This window comes from Opisthocomus hoazin, chromosome 8 (assembly GCF_030867145.1).
Source record: "Opisthocomus hoazin isolate bOpiHoa1 chromosome 8, bOpiHoa1.hap1, whole genome shotgun sequence".
NCBI lineage: Eukaryota > Metazoa > Chordata > Aves > Opisthocomiformes > Opisthocomidae > Opisthocomus > Opisthocomus hoazin.
Window position 1 is genome coordinate 44,343,923 of NC_134421.1, and position 19,960 is coordinate 44,363,882.

Below are 19,960 nucleotides of genomic sequence, written 5' to 3' on the forward strand. Positions count from 1 at the left end.
TTTGTTTTCTTCTCTGAACCTTTGCTAATTAGTTCTGTTAAGGTGTGTTATATTCTGTGCTGGACATCAAAGTGGAGCATGCTTTTCAAGACAGGGATTAATACAGTAGCAAACAATGTGTTATTATTTGTTCTTTATTCCTTTCCCAATAGTTTTTAACATGCAGTTTATGGCGTTGACTCTGATGGAGTGGTGGGTTTTAAGTTTTCATGGAGCTATCCATCATAAACCCCAGGTCTCACTTTATGACCAATGACATGTAGTGCAATAGAGAACTGTTTTATTTAACAGAAGATTCAGATTAGAATATTTATCAATAATGGATAGCCAAGACTGTTTCCAGTGAACCTGTGTTCAGCAAATTGTGATTGCCTGCTTGAACCCCGCCAAAAGTATTCAAAATTTTATGTTGATGCAAAATAGGGAATCAATAATAGGAAATTCATCTTTCAGTTTGTAGGCTTGTGCTTTTCAAAGTAATATAATCTTGTTATTAAGAATCTCATGTGGAGTGGAATAGGTGGCTACTTTAGGAGTAGTGACTACTTCACATGTTTCGTACAAAAAAAGAAAGATGTAAAATGTGTGGGATTTCTTCCAAGGTATGCAGTGCGTGTGTGTAAGAATGGCCCTGTAAATGTACTGAAGTGTGTTTTAAAGAAGTGATTGTAACACCTTGCTATAAAACACAGTGTGGATGCTTGCACTTACTGTGTTCCTTTCCCTTCTTAACCTTAGAGAATTTCAAGTGAAAGTTAAGGACCTTGTGTCCTTCTCTGCCATAGAGGTGCCAGACGCTTCTGGAAGGAGGGCCAGTTTGAGCAAAAAGGAAAAGACCGTCCCTTCTGACAGCACAACAAGGTGACGAAGTGACTCCGAAGAAATGTAAGTGATTTATAACCGAACTGCGGCTGTGGCTACTGCGGATTTATATGCTCTGAGGGAGGAATACAGTACCATGTTACTGAAATGTATTGCTTATAGACGTAAAACATGGTTTAGCAAAAAATTTGTGGAGCATGCAGAAAATACATACTCTTCCTGTATGTGATGGTAAGCTGTACTATGATTATTTTTTTTATCCAAGTGGCAATTGTTAATGGAATTGAAGTGCTGTAAGAGTCACAAACCTGTTGTTCTACCTTTTTGTACTTATCTAGATCTGAGTTAATTTAGACAGGTAGAAACTAAGCAGCTAAATCTCAGTTAGTCATCCTAGATTCCGCTTACCCTCAGGAGAGAAGCAGGCATCTCCAGAGGCCGATCCAGCTCATCCTAAAAGTAATGCCTAGGGAATTCACTATTACTCCTGGAGTAGCTTGTGTCTATCCGTTGATGGCTTAGCTTTAGCCTAAGTGTTCAGTGAACACTTTAACCTGGTACGTCTGCGTAAGAAGCAGTGCCAGCTTCTTTTCTCCTCCCCATATTGTTTGTCTCTCAGCATGTGTAACTGTTCATAAATTTGGAGAACGGATCTGACTGAAAATAACCAATTATTTGTATGGTTTTGTGCTCAGCTGGGTTTATCCCAGCCTTCTCCCATATGGCTGTCCAGGGGCTGTGACTGGTACAAAGGGTGATGAGGGTGGGAACTAGCGGCCAAAAGCATGGGGAAGTGCATGATAGCTTCTTTTGGCAGCTATGCTAGCTTCTGCAGCTTAAATTGCTTGGTGAGCTACAGTCTCAGACCTGGTGGATATTTTTAGTGCTCTACCGTATATATGAGTGGAAAAACTTGAGTGAGGCACCCTCACTTACCATCTAATGGGCAACTACTGTTTTGTTGTGCGTTTCACGCTGTGGTAATGCAGGGTCTTTTGTATCCTTTGTAAGTTGAAATTTAGATCACCAAAACTGGGAAGTGGTCACAAATGGCTAGCAAGTGAGCAAGTGTCTTATAGTAGTTTATAGAGTAGGCGTGATACAGTATAATTCGTATATACATGCATAATTTCTGAATCTTAAAAATGCTAGCCCCGTTTTGTACAGCACCAAGCATGATGTGTGGGATGGGTGATACTGTATGATTAGCAGTTGGACTAATTTAGGCATAAGATCCTTGCCTCTCCTGAGCAGTAAAATACGGAATAACATTTCATTCTCACATTAAATACCTGATGGGAGGGTGCAAAGAAGAGAGAGACAGACTTTTCCCATTGACGCACAGTCACAGGAAGAGAGGCTGCGGGTTCAAACTGAATACAGAAAATTCCATTTAAACATAATGTAAAAAACTTCCTTACCTTGAGGATGGTCAGACACTGGAGCATGTTGCCCAAAGAGGCTGTAGAATCTGGAGGCACTCAAAACCCAATGGGACACAGTAGCAAGCAGCCTGCTGCATCTGACCCTGCTTGAGCAGGGATTTAGACCAGACGATGGCCTGAGGTCCCTTCTGTGATTTGGGAAATATTTATGTGTAAGCAAAATCAGACAAGATTCTGCTATTTTATTTTATGATATTTTAAATTTTCTTTTTTTTTTTTTTTTGTTTTTCCTATTTTGATGTATTTAGCTATTCAGTTCAGGCTTTTACTTCAGTTTTGGCTAAAGATGAGGGATGGCAGAAGTTGAAAGCTTTCTAAAATGTGTTAAATTATATTTAAAGACTTGTGAATATAACTACGAAAATCACATTGGAGTCTGTGAAAATATTTTTTAGCTATGAATTAGCACCATAATTCACGTGATTGGGACAGTCATATGATGGGGATTTCGGATGTTTAAAGTGAGTATCTTTTTCACTTGATCCATGGAAAGGAAAATATATTTTTAGTATAATTTTATGTTTGAAAAAGGACAAAACTGAGGATGAAGACTTGGAGAAGAGATCCATTAATCCACAATAGAAATAGCTGTCTTCCAGAAGTCTTGTCAGAGGTCAATGAGACCTGTAAAGCGGCCTAACAATTTCATTATAAGCTCTGTTTTCAGGTACTTGCAACTGGCCATTCTGGGGCAGTCCATAATTCAAGTGGATGCCAATGGAAACATATAAAATCTGGGCAAATGTACAGTGATGCTTCATAATACAGTCTTCTGTCTTCTAGGAATGTGTGATTCAGGGCCTTCCTTGTGTTTTGAAATACTTAGGGAAAAGGAACTCTCTCTTTAAATGTCAGTTTTCTTCAGTTTCCACTTCAATTAGTCTGGCAGACATTTTCTGTCCACAGTTTTGCTATAGGCTGTCTCTGCAACATCTTCTGTGAGATGGGTGTATCATTTCTGAAAATGGAGAAAAAAATATTCCAAAAAAAGGTCCAGAAACTCTCTGCTTTGCTTTTGAGCAAGGACTGGAAATTTGAGAGAAGCTTTAAAGGGTTATGAGATGTGCCTTTTGCCATGCCTCTGGACGTCTATCCTTATTGCACTGAATTATAAGCTTTTGAAAATTGCTGCTTGCTCATAATCAGAAGAGGCATATTACTTTGTCAGCGTATTCTCAAAATATTCTCTGTCTATTCTTAAGCTCCTAGAGATGATTGAGTCTGTCCTGGCTTGGAGATCAAACACTGTATGACATTTCAAATGTACAGATCCCCAGTTATTTTCACAATAGAGTCTTGTTTTTTGAATTTTTCTGGGACAGTGCATTTTGATTTTTATGCTTGTTGAGAATGCTGTTTTTCTGCATCTTATGCTTACTTTTCCATGTACTCTTTGAGAATGATGTCAAGAGTGGGATTAATTTCCCCTGACATGAGCCTTCTAAAAATGTAGGTGTTGTAAATCTGAGCTGGTCACTACAGACTTCTTCAGTCGGCGAAGAGATGGAGGCTTCCAGGGAAGGATTCCCATAGCCTCTTTTTATGTCTGTCTTGAGATGAGATGATGCCTGTTTCTTGTCACTGACAACAAAAAAAAGCCTAAGGTGACCAGCACAAATGTAGACATCTAACTTTTCTATTAAATGTTAAGGGATATAAATTCCATCTCGTGTGACATAATGTGGGACTTCAGAGGCAAGAATGTTACCATTGACATTGACAAAAACATCCTGCTTTCACATGAATAAACAAAATTCTTTTTGAAATTATTCATTTCTTTGTGGTTGTGGTGATACGTACAAGCTCATTAAAAGGACATTTTCTATATTGCTTAGACATTGTGTGTAACCCTTAAAAATATGCTCTTCAAATGCCTTTCAATATCAATTTTCACATATAGATAGATTTTGAGTCTTTTCGTCTTATATTTGTCTCTAGGTTGAGAAATGCAAATATTTCAATTCTATGTCATTATTTAATTTCTAGTAAGATCGTAAAAGGGATGTATCATGAGATTCTAGCATTGTCACTTTAGTATAGCTTGCAGCAGAAGACTGAAAAAATCTGATCCTACTGTAACAGACGAAAATGCCCTTTTAGCTAATTTTTAAGAGCAAGTAATTAGATGATTTGGCAATTTGAAAAAGATTGCTCTACTATCAACTAATATTGATAGTGTGTTCTGTTAAAGGAGAGTGTGATGAAATGCTGTTTTCCATTTGTGTTGAAGTGTTGTAGATTTCTTCAGTAATTTAAACGGCCGTCTATATTTGAGTAAAGGCAACTGTGTCGCCTAACATGGAACAACAACATAGCAGCTTCCTCAGTTCCAGTATTCATTTGAGGAGCTACTGGAGAGAGTCCAACGGAGGGCTACGAAGATGAGCAGGGTACTGGAGCATCTCTCCTACGAGGAAAGGCTGAGGGAGCTGGGCTTGTTTAGCCTGAAGAAGAGAAGGCTGAGAGGGAGCCTTGTAAATGCTTACAAATATCTGAAGGGTGGGTGTCAGGAGGATGGGGCCAGACTCTTTTCAGTAGTGCCCAGCAACAGGACAAGGGGCAGTGGGTACTAACTGAAGCATAGGAAGTTTCACCTGAACATGAGGAAGAACTTCTTCCCTCTGAGGGTGATGGAGCACTGGAACAGGCTGCCCAGGGAGGTTGTGGAGTCTCCTTCTCTGGAGATATTCAAGACCCGCCTGGATAAGGTCCTGTGCAGCCTGCTGTAGGTGACCCTGCTTCGGCAGGGGGGTTGGACTAGATGACCCACAGTGGTCCCTTCCAACCCGTACCATTCTGTGATTCTGTGATTCATGAATCAGGGATGTATATGTGGAGCAATTTCTTGTTGTGGAATAGTTGAATGGGTCTAAAAAGCATTAGAAGGAACGTGCAATGTTCCTGTTCGCTTTTTAGTTAAGATACAGGCATACGACAAGGAAAGTGTAGTCGAACTTATTATTAGAAGTCTTTTTGTGGCTCATTGCCATGTATTTGAATGGTTACCTTGGATGACTAGACTTACCGGAAATACTTCATATTTGTTTTTAACATCACTGTTACAAAACTATGGAAAACAGGAGAATATACTTCAAAGATGGTCTCAGTATTGTACTTGTCTTGTTGTAGGAGAAATGCACGTGATTGCTTATTGTAAGCGGTACTTTTGTACTTCCACTTATGGCTTGATTGAGTTCATTGGGGTGTGTCAAATTTTTATTTCAGTTTTAATTTTGTTTTAAATATTACTTTATGTATCTGGGATGTTTCTTTGATTTTATTTCCATGTTATCTTTGTTATTTACAGTGTGGTACATTTAGTTAAGTAATACAGTAGCAAAGTGCTTGTGTAATAGTTTAAAAGTACAGAGAATACCTGACTCCTGGAATCTACATTCAACCTGAGGAAGGGATTTATTTTTTTTTTAAAGAGTACTTGCAAATTGGGCTAAAGACAGTGCTTAGAGAAGGGAAGCAATCTCATGTTACTATTTTTTAGGTATTTTCTCTTTCTCTCTGTATATATATAATATTTCCACAAAATAACATTCACCAGTCTTTTTATCTCAGTATCAATTAGTCATGTGCTGTAAACATGAACAAAATATTTCCCTTAGAAACGCTGTCATACCAGTACTTGCTGGCTGAGATTCTCACTGGTAAATATGCAGAACTTCACTGAAGCTAACAAGCTGGCTCTTTATGTAGTTGATACAAGTTTCATAGGCTTGATTCTTTTCACAATTGTCTGGCTTTATTTGAGCTGGATTTGTAATATTCCTATCCTTGCGCTACTTTAAGAATGTTTAGTTTTGAGTGGGATTTTATGCATTACCACAAAAGTCCACCAAAAAAGACGCTAGTTCTGAGAAAATGAAAAGGGCAGTTCCACCAAGATGCCACTAAACAGAGGATTTTTTAGTAGTGAAGAACTGTGCGTATTTGTATTAAACTATAAATTTTATTTTATGATTGACATTTCATCCTGACATTGTTAGAGGGTTCGAAGGGAGTAGATCCTACAGGCTGACAATATCTGGGTCCAGTGAATGAATCTGGATATAGAAACCTGAGGAGTATCAGTTAAAAAAACCTCACTAATGACTGCAACAAAATTAACAGAGTAGATGTTGTCCATAGCACAAGAATCTAAATCAGCAGTGTTTTTTTATAATACAAAATTGTACATGGGGTCAATCCCATTCCATGTAGGTCATGAATAAAATTACCATCACGTTTTTGGTCTGACTCAAATTTAAAGGCAACCTGAAGTTTCAAATAGGAAAAAAGGGAAAGATGTTGTGATTGTTGCAAGCATTTTTAGAAAATGTGGGTCTGTGTTGATAGTTTTTCCAAAACTACCTATGTGCTATGCATCTTGTCTCTTGTCACAAAGCAGGCAAGAGTGGAAGGAAGACTTTTTACCAGTGTGTCGTCATTTCTTCAGCCTACGTAAGCTCTGTAATCTCCAGTGGATTTTGGATGGTTAGATTCCTGAATTACTTGGTTGAGAGCGTAGATTAATTGAACCTTATGCCCATTCTGGGCATCAATTTTCTCCATTTTCTACCTTGTGAGAAATGGAGTTGTATTACTTTAATTTGAGGTATCTTTGCTGTGATACAAGGAAGTGAAAGATGGGAGAATGACTGAATAAGGATATCAGCTAAGCAGACTTATGCTGAAATGATGATTTTATAGACTCTGGTGTCCTCCTGCATGCAGTTGCAGTTTCCTGGCATTGAGCCATTCAGGAGTTGGAAATGGTATGAAACATGCATTTGTAATGGAACACAATATTCTTCATATAAGATCAGTAAATGTTTTTATAGGATTACTGTCTGTTAGTAAACAGCTACAGTGTTATGCTTCAGAGGTAGAAGCGTTTGAATGGTAATGAAGGGATTCTTGTACACAGTTGACAAAGCATGGTGAGATCCTTTGGGGCAGAAGTCATGACATATATAATAATAGTAATAATACACTGCATTTCATCTGTGGATTTCAAAGAACTTTACAGAAAACATTAATGAGTTAAGTATCACCCTTCTGTGGAGTACTGCTAAGACTACTTAAATCATTAGGTGGGCTGAATACAGAAAGAACGTATCATTTTTTCTGTATGTTGGTTACCATGCCTTTGCTGCACACAGGTAATTCAGGAAGCTGCTGTCGAGTGTATCCTGAGCAATATTTTTGACATGCAGATGTTAAGGCATAGAGAAATGGATTGACTTGGTACAGGCAAATGGTAGCTCCAGCATAAGCATCCCAGCCCCAAAATCATCCAAAATGACGATTGGCTCGGGCTGCTGGTTCTCTCTGGATGATTCTGCCATTGAGCTGCGCACATCCCCTGAGCCGCATGAGGATTGTGCCAAGACCTTGACCGTGCTCCATGATGAAGATGGTGGTTTTGACTGCTTCACATGAAAAGAGTTAACTTCAGGTGCCTGGGATGAATACTGTCGTCACTTGCTGTTGTACAGTTTGAAGCGCTGTGTAATATTACGGAAAATAACACTGTGCAAACACAGTACAGTTGGAACCTGGCCATTTAGAGTAACAATTTCATGAGTTCTGATATGCTGATATATGTATATGTCAGAAACCCAGCATAGTTATGTGTGTTAAAACCATCAGTACAAGATACATTAAACGCAAACAGCTTTTCGAGGGCAAGACAGTAATTGCACGAACACTGTAGCTGCAAAGTATAAGAGCAGCAACCATCTGTTGTGTAGCATATTTTGATGAAAACATCCATGATAGAAACCAAAGCTAATTAAACAGTTATTCCTCAATGCAATTTAGGGCTTTTAAAATAATCTTACTTAGAAAATTGTTTAGGAGAGACAACTGTAAAAGACTCTTTGCTTTTTGCCCCATCCGTGCTGCTGCCTGTTTAGGGCCTTCTTTTCTACATTATTGCTAAGAACAATTCACTGTCCTCTTGTCCCTTTTGTTGGAGGAGACATCAATAATATCTTAAAAGTATTCTTTAATATTTTTGCTATTCTAGACCTCATATTTTGCAGTAGTTAAATATAAAATTGCTTCTGTCCTATATCTGTAGCAACAAATGAAAACATGTAGGTTCTCAACTGACACAATTTTGGCTAAAATCATATTTTTAAATAGAAACCAAGTAAGGGTTATGCTAATAGAACCTCATTTGTAATTTAAACTGCAGCTGTTAACATTCAATAATGGAGCCATACATCAAGGAGTTTTCTGCAAAAACAGAAAAATACTAATTCTTCGTCCTTAGATCTGCAAATCCAGACTGATGGGATTTCAGCCCTTCATCTTTCAGTGACAGGCAGCAGCATCAGTGGAATAAAACTAAAATGCGATCCCCTTTCTCTCCACCTCCTTCCCCTAATTTTACTCTGACAGAGAAAAAAACAGTTTTAGCTGATATCTTTGCTCATGGGAAAAAATGGCCTGTCATCAGGTCTTTTAGGGAGAAGGAGCTCATCAGTGGAGCAGTTAAATGGTATTTTGATTCTCAGGGTGCATCTTATACCTGTATTTTTGCAAGATATGATAAATGGTTTCTGAGACAGTTATTGAGAGCAGAATTGAGGTCATCAACCTTCCCCCAAGAGGTCATCATCTCTCAGTTCTTGTTTCTGATGAAAATGTTGAACATGGGGGAGATGGGCTCCAGATGAACTAGCTGAAACTGTGCAGCCTCACAAGAGCAATCCCCAGCCATATGTCAGTAAAAGATGTACTTCTGTTTATTCAACTGCAATAATCACTGACTCTGAGAAAATTTTTCTAGATGAATTTTAATTGATTTTGCAATAATTTAGTTCATGCATGTTGAAGTTTGTAATTCTAAATCCCCTAACATACATCCCCTAACATACAATCCCCCAGACTTTACTGTAAAGTCCTCTAAAATTAGTGGTGAAATAGAAGCTTTTGGGTATTTTGAAGCTGAGACCTCCTGTGTCTTTGGAGAAATTTGGTTTGAAGACCTACAGTTAAATTCCAAAGCTCTTCATTGTCTTCAAATGAGTATCTCCTATACCAGATTTGGCTTGTGAAGCTGAGTCACTGCATGTGGCTGGAAACACTCAGTTGTCTGAAGAGATACAAGATGCAAATCTGCCACAGCAAAAGAAATCTTTACAAACTGCCATACAAACCGAAAATAATGTGGTGTTATACCTAGAACCTAAAATGGTTATCATCTTAGTATTAAATAGGCTTCGGCAGCATCTCTGTTAGTATTTTAGTTCAAATCAGGACCGCACTTCAGAAGTGCCAGGATAAACTAGCTTCCCTTTGAACCTTCCTGATGATGAAGCTAAACAAGGGCAAGTACTCAAAAAATGGACAAAACTTCTGCAGTAGTACAAAATATAATGTCTTGAAGCATGTGTTGCATGGGTGGAATGTGCTTTGCCCCAGTTGTTTGGCTGTACGAGGCCATTCTTGTTGGGCTCCACTATTTGCTAATGTAGAAGTTTTCTTCGTTAAAGAAGACTGCGGGGATCTATGTAATAAAAAAGTCTGTAAAAAAAACCAACCCTTTCTTATCTGTCGATAAAGTAGTATTTCCACTTTTTGCTCAGACAGTGGATTAGAGCCTGTAGCTGTCGAGGTCAGTTCCGGAATTAAAATGTTTTCAGATATTCACATGTACTTATATGACCAGTGGGCTATTTTTATTTTGTATGTTTAAAACTGTACTGAAGCAGAAGTTGTTTTTATCCAGTTTATTTAACTATCATTTAAAGGATATCGTTTTGAATTTTTGATCTCACCTTCTCTATTCACCTTTCTAATGGAAACTTTGAAAGTTATGTTGAAAATGAGAGAACTAGATGACCTGTGGAGGGCTGTCCTTTTCAGCTCCCTTTTCTATGGTTATATGATAAATGAAGCAATAGCAAAGTTATTGCTTGTTTATCAGTAGTTAGGAAAAAAAGGGAGCTAATACTGAAAGCCACAAGTTGAGTAGCTTTTCATCGTAATTTTCTATTATCTTCTGTATTGTAATACATCGTGGGTGGTGTTTGTATGTACATATACACACATGCACGTGCACACATACACATGTATGTATATTATTTATCATGACAGATAGTAAAGAGGATTGCGGACAGCAGCAATATTCATACGGTAGCTCGTTGTAGTACGTATTACTCTCCTCATTGCTTGTAAGGTGAAGCACGTAGTCTGCTTTTCTAAGTAGAGCCTCACTGCTTTGTGCTCAAGTTTCTAATCTTGTGCACATTTCTGTCCTAGTCAGTGTTTGCAAATGAGACTGCTTTATACACTGGTGTCTGTGCTTCTTCACTGGACACTTACCCATGATTTATGATCTCTTAGTTATCGAAGTCTTCGATTTTGGCCCATCAGCCAATACTTTGTTTCCACAGCACTACGTATGGCATGGAGTTAATGACTTGCCCGTTCCAGTGCTCTTCAAACTGAGGCAGTAGATAGTTACTTTGGTAGCGTCCTGTGAAACAGGAAGATGATACGTCAGAAGCGCCAAAGGTAAAAATCCAAATACTATGTTTAGGAATTACTCAGAAACCGACATTTGTGTCCGCTGTAGCTTGCTGTTGAATAGTTTAAAATTGTACACATTTTTGCATTATTTTTTAAATAGTCATACCAACTCAAAGAGCTGAAAATTTTGTACCTTTTTTGTGCTCATAGGTGAAACTGAATATCATGGGATGTAAGGAAATAGGTAATTTGTGAATATATATAAAAGAGACCAAGGAAAAGGAGAAAAAGAAGAGTTGGTAGCAATTTAGGGAAAACAATTTGAGACTAGTTGAACGGTAGGAAGGCATTAGTTATGAAATGCCTATTAACTTTCAGTGGTATTAGACCAGCCGCTATAAAGTGAGGTGGTCAAATATTTGAATATCAATTGGTTTCATTGGTCAGATGGTAAAGGTACAAAGAAAATGGAAAAACTGATAAAATTTACTTTATAATGCTTTGCACAGTGTTGTAATTTCTCACCAGGCTCAGCATGAACACGGACTCTTCAAAACTCTTGAGCCATTGCTGGATAGCTGTAGGAACACTCCCACACATTCAGATTTTCAACATGTTGAAATGTCAACATATGGTAAATTTTTTAATGTTGAACTGAATATTTCAAGTATTTCATTTACTGATGGATACGGCACTTTTAGTGGTATGGGTTGCAATTCACATAAAAATAATTTCTAAGAAATTGCAGATACATGTATACAGTGGCTTTGCTTGTCGTGCAGAAGTCTGGCAAATGTGAGTGAAATGTGCTCTGAAGATGGACAGCTTTAGCTTTATTTACTTCCTGAGAACGAGCAACAGGACTCTGACCTACTATTTGCTACCTGTCATGTGAATTTCACAATTAAAAAATCCTAGGGATCTGTAATTTTTCTCAATTGCATATGTGGCACTAATGTTTCACTTAATGCTCCACTCACTCTTGGAATCAAAAAGGAGATACCTTTAGAGTGAAAGACAGACAATTTGCTTCCTAGGCTATAGGAACACTGAAAGCCTGGACCAGGAAATTCTGGAAGGAGAAGGACCTTTGCCTCTCATGTTTCTGCCTGTGAGGTTACTTTACTCTGAAAGGCTTTTCTGCTCAGTCTAGAACTGTCTTAAAGGCTTATGGAGGAAGGAAACAGAGTGTCTGAAGTTCACCACACAGCTGTTAAAAAGATAAATCAGGCTAGAAAACGAATGGAGAGCAACACCGTCCTGAAGAACTGAAGTCCTGAAGTAGTGTGTGCTTCTGTACATTAACAGAACGCTTCTTAAGTGTGGCTTTTTTACTGGCTTTTTTACTGGCTTGATTTTCAGTACTAACTGTTGGGTTCCCACCCAGAGGTCACGTTTGCTGCTGTTGCAGATGTCAAATTTTGTGATTTCTTGATTGTTACCATTGGTTGATGGTGAAATATTATGAACTTGTCTTGATTCATCATCAGACATTGCTTAAAGGTATGAACAAGGTGCTCTGAAGGCTGTGAATCTCATGTTTCTGTAACTTCTCTTTCTGTGAAGCTGGATGCTGGCCAGGCTTAGCACCAAGAGACTCCTTTCCATTGATTGCTTTGACTTTCCCGGTGTGGCAGGGTGCTCTAGGTCTTTTCCATGTGTGTGTTCTGTCAAATGAAGTATTGTGTCAAGGGAAGCATGTGAATAGTACTTAAATAGCTACCTGATTTGTGGACAAACCCAGGCAGAATTATGCCTGAAGAAACAACAATATTTCTAAAAATTGGACCCTGCATGTTGGTTTAAAGGTTGTGTCCTTTGGAAGGATTTGAAGCAGTTTAGGTGCTTATGTTGCTCTAGGGACTTTACGTACTGTGAGATTTTAAGGAAGGCTAAGTATTTCAGGAAGTTTAAGAGCTTATGGCATCGTAAATATTTAAGATGATTTAAAAGGTTATGTCCTCTTTAGTATTTGAGTTGGATTAAGTGCTTATACTGCCTTAAGGACTTTTTCCTTTTTTTGCCCTAAAAGGAACCTAGGAAATTAAATGCAAAAACACCTATAGATGCCATGTTTGGGCTGCATTTGAGAAATACAGAATTCTAGGTATCAATAGCAGCAGTAACTTGACCACAGTGCATATGCATCAGAGATGAACAGAACAATGGAAAGTGTCTAGGAAATAACTGGATATGAAATCCAGAAGCAGCAGTTTTTAATACCTTGATGGCCAATGCATTGGGAAATAGGTGTTTTCTTCTCCTGCATGTTCTGTATGGTCTCATAAAGAATATCAAATAGATGATCAGGATAGAATCAGATTGTGGAAATGCAGGGAAACAATTTCATCTTAGAAGGTAAAGACCGACTTTAATTCAATATGCAAAAAAATAGGATGCTGTTTAGTTTCATTTTACCTCAAATAATAAGGAATAATGAATATTATATCTAGGTCTAAATAGCTTATATTTTCTAAATTAAATCAATTTATGTATTTATTCTTGTCTTCTGAGATGGCTTGCCTAAATTCTTTACGAAATGTATTTACATAACATATTTTTCTGAAGTTTTTATACTTCTGTAATTGTAGGTATAGTCCTAAAAAGTATATTTTCTGTTTGTTATTTTGTTAATCACACACTTACAAATCTCAGTGCATAAAAAGCTAATTGCCACCATTCATTCAATATGTTCTGTGCTACCTCAAATAAGTAGGCATCAGTCCATCAGTCCAAACTCACATTTTTCTTATGGGCGTCTAATAGCATATCACTGTTTCTTGGTTAATATGGCACAATTATGGTAGCTGTATCTATACTGCTGTGGCATGCTGCTCTTGCGCAGCACTCAGGACAGCCATCTGGGCAGTCTCCAGTGGTCCCACAGCGAAGACATTACATTATCTCTTGGATGGTCCTGTGGCATGGAAACTGCATTCTGGCAGGGAGAATGTCAGCAGAGTGGCCCCACTCTTTTGTGATGACACACATGTGGAAATGACGTCTGCGCAACATGAGGTGCATGAGTTGGCATGCCCCTTGTTAGCAGCTTCTCACTGATAGTGCTGCCTAGACAAAAAATCAGCTTTCCAGGTGAAGTAGAAGAATGGCATTTACAGGAACAGGAGGTGAGGGTGAGGGTAACCTGAAGCCTTCATGGCTGGGCAGGCAATGTTCAGCATGTATTCAGCGACGTAGTTGGGAAGAATGAGGTGTCTTCCGGATGGCCACATGCCCCCAGAAAGTTCACCGTTAATATCCCAGCAAGCTGAAATACACTGTCAGTTATGCCATTAGCATTCTAATACTGGTGGTAGCGCTGGCTCACTCTGTCCTAGCAGTTATGACCAGGAATTGCCAACAGTTGGTAGTACAATGCATTGAAAGGATGCAATGGTCCAAACTGAGTATCTAATGTCTTCCAGTCTATGTTTGTGGCCCTCTGTTATGTATCACTTAATGCAGAGTTATTGAGACGCAGAGTTTAATGAGAAAAATCTGGTGGAGAAAGACAGTTAAGAAGAAAAGGGGATGTGCTTCAAAACGTAGGTGTAAGTGCAGTGCACTGATTGAGCTACTGTTGCTATGTGTTGATGTCATACAATCAAATAATTATATATTTGAAACTGTTTGGCGTAATTGTGAGCTTGAGTGCTTCAGAACTGACTCATAGTTCTTAATAACTCTTCAAAATCATTAAAATGTATTTTAATATGTGTACATCTTTAATTAAATGTAATTTCCCATTACTTTTGGTAAACCCCATGGAGGAAGGACACCCAACATTTTCCTGTCTTTCTCTCTCCCAAACTTAGCATCATCTGAGAATTTTAAAAGTATAGTTTCTATACGGATGACCATTTCTCTGTCCAAGTTATGAAAGAAAACATGCAGTGCACCAGACCAGGATGGACCCATGTTGAGTCCCATTCATAATACTCTTTTTTTAGTACTAGCACCTACATCAAGTTTTTGAACACATTTTGTATTTGCCTAAAAATAGTTTAATTTAGTCTTTGTTTCCTTAACTTTTTTTAATGAGTCATCCACTTCTTTTTATATGTTATCCACTGTTTTTTTCCCATTCACAAACTGTTTTTCTTTTAAAGGAGAAATTTAATTGGCTTGCCAGATTTTGCTCATGACAAAACTATATTGGCAGGTATTGATTTTCTTGTTGTAAAAAAGGAAAAAAAAACTTATTGGTCTTGTTTTTCTCAAGAATATTCCAGGAACTGAAACTAATTGGACAAGTCTGTCGTTCCTTACCTCCTCTTTTTTTCACTTTTTTAAGACGGGCACCGGATTTTTCCCTTCTCATTGTTCTGGAACTTCATCCATTCTCTAAAAGATCTGAAAAATTGCGAATGGCTGTGAGAATTTCAGTTAATTCTTCTACAAGTCCCTTGCACTGTAGTTAACTATCCTAGCTATTGAGGCAATGCAACTGCTTCTGGGAATAAAGAGTAGAAACCTTAGTCACTGGATTGATTTCAGTTAAAAATAAATTTCAGAAATCAGGATTATTTTTTGTAATCTCATAATTTCACTGAATTGGTGTTAAGTAGCTATAAATGACAGATTAGCAAGGTTTCAGTGCAGTCAGGCATTGGAGGCATTGGAGTTTGGCATTCTTCATCTGGCTTCACGGCAGAAGCCAACATCGTGTTCTTACCCATCCTAAGTATGAACTTGATTCGGCTCATCTGATCCGACAGCATCGAACTTAGTGAAGTGTCTTTTCATCTGTTTTCCCTGTTCTACTCTTAATTTTTTTATCCCTTTTGTCACTGGTTTTAGCTATCGGATTGTGCCTGTCTTTTATATCAAAGAGTAAGCAATATATATTTGTCTTTGTATCCCTCTGTGAATAGCCTGATTTTTCTATTACTGTTACGGAATGTAAAAAATGCTTTCTTGCTACTAATTTAATTTTTTGGAAGTTATATGTTGCTTTCTGTTTCTGCTCTTCTGACATTGTCCCTGTATTGTCATGTTTTTCTCTCATGCACACTTGTGTTCATGGATCTGTAATTTCGTGAAGTTGCACATCCTTGAGTTTGTGCTTTAGCCTTTTTTAACACTGACTTAGTTTTGCTGTTATGCCTTAAATGTTATTCCTTTATGGAACTGCCAGGTGTCTTGAACTCTTTCTTCTTCCCTTCGAGTTACTTTTCACAGCATCTTGGCCACCAGTTCATTTATCCACGTCCTCTTCTGTAATCTCCATTGACTTTACTTTCCTATTCTCCCTCCCTTCCTTAGAAAAGGGAATTCTCTCATGTTATGGTTACTTTCAACCAAGCTGCCCTCAATTTTTGTGTTTCTGGTGAGTTCTCAAAGGTTGAAGTAAAATTTAAAACAGTTTTTGCTTTGTGTGTTTCCCGCAGTTTCTATACTGAAAAATGCTTGCCAACACATTGCTGGATGTGTCCTGCTGTCTCGTTTCCTGCAAGATGACTGAGTAGTTAAGGTTCCTTGTTATTGCCAAATTCTGTTGATACTTGCTTGTTCACGGCTTGATCACCAAAAAAATCTCATTTGTATGATCTTTTATTTTTTCTGAGGAGAGGAAACACAGTGTGCTATACGGCAAAGAAAGAAGTGTGCTGGATGCGCAGGCAGCCAAGTGTCAGCAAAGATGTGAATTTATCTTTTTATACTGCATTGGTAAACAGACTGAATTTCAGCTTATGGTTCTTGTGGCCACGTCTGAAAAAAACCCAACCTTTTGGAAAATTAGAGATGGTGCCAGAAACAATTATGAAAGTGATTTAAGAGCTTGGAAATTGCCTTGCAGTGAAATATTTAAGGAGATCAGTCTGTTTACCTTATCAAAAAGATGTTTGAGAAGTGACTTAATTACAGCATACCTGCACAGAGAGAAAATATCTGGTGCTCTAAAGAGGTTTTTAATCTAGTACAGAAAAAGCATGACATGAAACAATTATTTTAGCTAAAACAGAATTTATTCTTTAATCAGCTCCAAGTGTTTGGGCTCAATAATAAGCTAACTGCCTGAAATTTTATGTTCTGTGATATTATAGGAAGTCAGATTTGATGATCTAATGGTCCTTTCTGACCTTAAATTCTTTTTAATCCATGAATCTTCTCAACTTTTTCCACTCTTCTGCAAAACACATGGCCCTCTTCTTGACAACCTGGTCAGCCCATACAAGAGAAATACACTTGGACTGGGAGGGACTTGTAGGATAAGATAAAAAATGAGCAGTGAAAGAGAGATTTCCTTTTGAACTAACTGTGTTTCATTATGGGGAATCTGATTTCTAAATGCATTTTCTAAATTTGTGGCTGGTTTCCATTTTCTTATTCTAGGTGAAGGGCCCCGTCCAGAAACCGTTAGTCTTGGTGGTTCATTTATTTTTTGATTTTATAGTTAACTGCCCTCTGGCTGAGATATGCTGCTCATTTTGCCAGCTTCTAGCGGGTTTGTTGACTTTTTTCTGTAAGAAAAATTCAGAAAGATGATACAAGACTTGATATCTGGAATGCAGACACCATTAGTGAATTCTTTTATCATAGCTCATGGTAAAAGTTCGGAGTTCTCTCTTTCTGGTTTTTGTCTTTTACAATATTAACATGTGAACTCACTTCAGTCAGAACTATGTCCACTAGCCTTTACCCAGTGCAGTACCGAACCTATGGGCTACTCATTGGGTGATTTTTATTTACTTATAGGAATCCTGGAATTTAGGCAAAGAAAATGTTCTTGTTAGGAGATTACAGACACTTGCAGCGCAGATGTTCTATTTGAGAAACCATCATAAACTCTTTTTTCCCCCCTCAAGGATTAACATTTGGGCTTTGAAATGTGTCTTAGGCTGAAGTTTGGCATTAAGACCCTCTACCCAAGAGCAGATTTTTTTTTTTCAAATTTCTTTTAATCAGTCATGTTTTAGGAAGTGCAAATGATGGACAGCATCACACTAATGCTGCCATGTGGATCCACAGGTTTGAAATTTTTGTGTCTAGAGAAGACTGACCGGTATTAGACAAATTTCTAAGAAGTTTAAGGAAGCCTTCATGGGGAAAAGATTATCTCACGTTTGCTTTCCACGTGCCTTTCTTACACTTCCCACATAAACAGTGTGTGGAAGCATCTTTATGTGTAAACACTTCCTACCTTTGTGGCACCTGAGTATCTAGAGTGGCCTCAGCAATGGTAACGTTTAAGAAATCTAGAAACAAACGTTACATCTTGAAAATGAGGCATCACTACTTATATGCAAATCACTGCTAAAGTGCTTTTCTTCAAAACTATTGATTTTATCATGCCTATTTTAAGATTATGTTCAACAAACCTTTCTACTGATTTTGCTGTTGTAAAACCTGACACTTGCTCACCTTATTGATAAAAGAGTAGTAAGACTAAGAGGTGTTCCACTTCATCTAATTGAAAAAAGCTTAACAATAGCAAAGGTAAAGTAAAGATTTTTTAAATTTTTACTTGTTGTACACATGCTAGAAACTGATGAAAAATAGAGTATGTTTTATTTATTTTGTAGTGTTTGTTTCAGCTCTGATGCCAGACTTTTCCATTTTTCAGCTTTTTCTGTAACTTTTTAAAATGAACAACTGTGTATCTTTTGCAGCAGCAACTGCCTAGCTCTGATGTCTCCCATAGTGCAGACTTCTCACTCATGATATTATGAGTGCGCTTTACATTTTGTTGCCTTTTACATGGAATGCTTTTAAAAACCCATGAACATACTTATTTTGCTTTTTGCTGTCCTGATGAAAAGATCAACAAGGAGAAACAGCGCCACTGCACTCTTTAACTCAGAATTCGTTACAGTTTCTCCATTACAAGTTTTGCTTGCATTGGCTTGATTTACCATGAACTTGGAGACCACATCCTTCTTAATGTCAATATGTTCATCACTGACAGTTCTGTGGTCTGCTCTTTGGTGTTTGTGTAAGCCATGTTAACACTGAAGCTTGACCAAGATTCGCTAACCACAAAGACAGTTAAAAAAAAAGAAAGGATATGTTCTAGATATATTCTATTTTTAAAATAGCAGACAAGTCCATGTTTGATGCAAACAAGCGAATGGCATCCAAGGGATGGCACGGTGTTCAGTGGGGTGTTGCCTGCACCGTAGCAGTACTCTTTGTCTCTCTTCTAATTCTGAAATGAAAGTAAAGCATCAGAGTTTCGGGCACCCCTTTTTTAGCATCTGTAGGAACTCGGTGGCGGCACGTGACACAGCGCACGACTCTTCCCCCTCTGCGGTGCAGCAGCGGCTCACAGCACCCTCATCTCGCGCTGCTGCGGGTTCCTGCGGAGGAGCTGGGTCTCGCTGCAGCTGAGAAGTGAAGGTGTCCTGTCAGGGGCTCAGTGAGAGCGGAGCTGCTGCCTGGCAGTGACCCGTGCCTTGAGTGCACCCAGCCTGTGTGCAGGACAGCCCTGCTGTCGTTCTGAATGCAGATGTTTGCCCTAAATATGACAATATGGTGCTTTTAAAAAAACAAAGTAGCAGTACAACACGATGCTGTGTGCTGCTTCACTTGGAGCAGTGGCACAAAATGTATTCGAAAAGCGTAAGAGTTTGATCTTCTTTGGTGCCATTGCAGCATATCCTTTGTACTTTTTTCTTAATGCATGAATTAAATGGCTTTGTTCCCCAGCCCTTTTGTAGGAACATCTCTTTGGGGCACTGGCTTTAATTTCCTTTGCTTCATATGGCCCCTTAGCAGCTGGGAGGTGCTTTGCCTTATTCTGGTCCAGATTCTCTTGTTCTTTGTGCCGGAGGATGTGATTCAGAGTGTCTTTTTGCCTGTGCAACTTAACTATAGCTAAAGTAAAGATGTGACACAAGCAAGGTGATTCACATATTTATTGTCCTTATGTACTTGACAAAAATTTAATTGCTTTTGCTACTGGAGAAGGATTCCCTGTAGATGTAGCAGCCAACTGGAGATGCTAGACACAGGGTTTTATTCTAATTCTTGTTCCTCTCTAAAGCTGAAGGAACTGTAAGCATATTAAATGCCTGCATCTGGTCCATCCTGTTCACATGATCAAGCTAAAAGAGTCAGGCTCCTTTTCCTTTGATCTTCTGGATCCCACATTTCATTTGTAGTTCTTTTTTAATTTTTTTGCCATGCAGTAGCTTGCCTTCATTTGGTATCAGTTAAGAATTGCAGTTGGAGGGTACGTGAATCTGGATTATTTCATGGCTTGGAGCTTCAGGGGC

The 19,960-nt window shown here is 38.3% G+C and overlaps 1 protein-coding gene across 4 annotated transcripts in view; it reads left to right on the plus strand.

The window, feature by feature from the left end:
* FOXP2 (forkhead box P2) overlaps positions 1–19,960 on the plus strand; it is a 442,003-nt gene that overhangs the window by 64,778 nt on the left and 357,265 nt on the right. For all 4 annotated transcript variants that reach the window (XM_075429479.1, XM_075429480.1, XM_075429482.1 and 1 more), the window contains exon 2: positions 739–885. The gene's annotated coding sequence lies outside the window, so the exon portion shown is untranslated. The remainder of the gene's footprint in view (positions 1–738; positions 886–19,960) is intronic.